Source organism: Lipotes vexillifer, unplaced genomic scaffold (genome assembly GCF_000442215.2).
Source record: "Lipotes vexillifer unplaced genomic scaffold, Lipotes_vexillifer_v1.1 scaffold395, whole genome shotgun sequence".
In the NCBI taxonomy this organism is placed as follows: Eukaryota; Metazoa; Chordata; class Mammalia; order Artiodactyla; family Lipotidae; genus Lipotes; species Lipotes vexillifer.
Window position 1 is genome coordinate 3974152 of NW_006797390.1, and position 337 is coordinate 3974488.

At 48.4% G+C, this 337-nt stretch overlaps 1 protein-coding gene across 1 annotated transcript in view; it reads left to right on the top strand.

Annotated features, from left to right (window-relative positions):
- Positions 1-337, top strand: part of VWF (von Willebrand factor) — a 137574-nt gene that overhangs the window by 68220 nt on the left and 69017 nt on the right. The gene's annotated exons all lie outside the window — the stretch shown is intronic.

A 337-nucleotide genomic window follows, 5' to 3' on the forward strand; every position in this document is an offset into this window, starting at 1 on the left:
TCTTTCCCTCCAGCCCTCTCTCCTCCGAGACAGACAGACTAGCTGTTATCCATTCTCCCTGGGTGCTCCCCTCTCTCTTAGCCTCTGAGGATTCTAGAACTATCTTTTCTAATGGGGGAGCTAGAGATTGGCCAGGGAACATCCCCAGACTGGAAAATCTTGTTTGGTGCCTTAGCAGAAGGAGGTATAAAGGAGGGGGAAACACACAAGAAATAGGAGCGTGGAGAGGAAACTTCCATATTGTTCTTTTTTACCCCAAGGGCCTCTGTTCCTTCTCCGTACTTGGAGAAGAAATTCTCCTGACATCAGAGAAAGCTCTGGCAAAAAGAGGAATGCC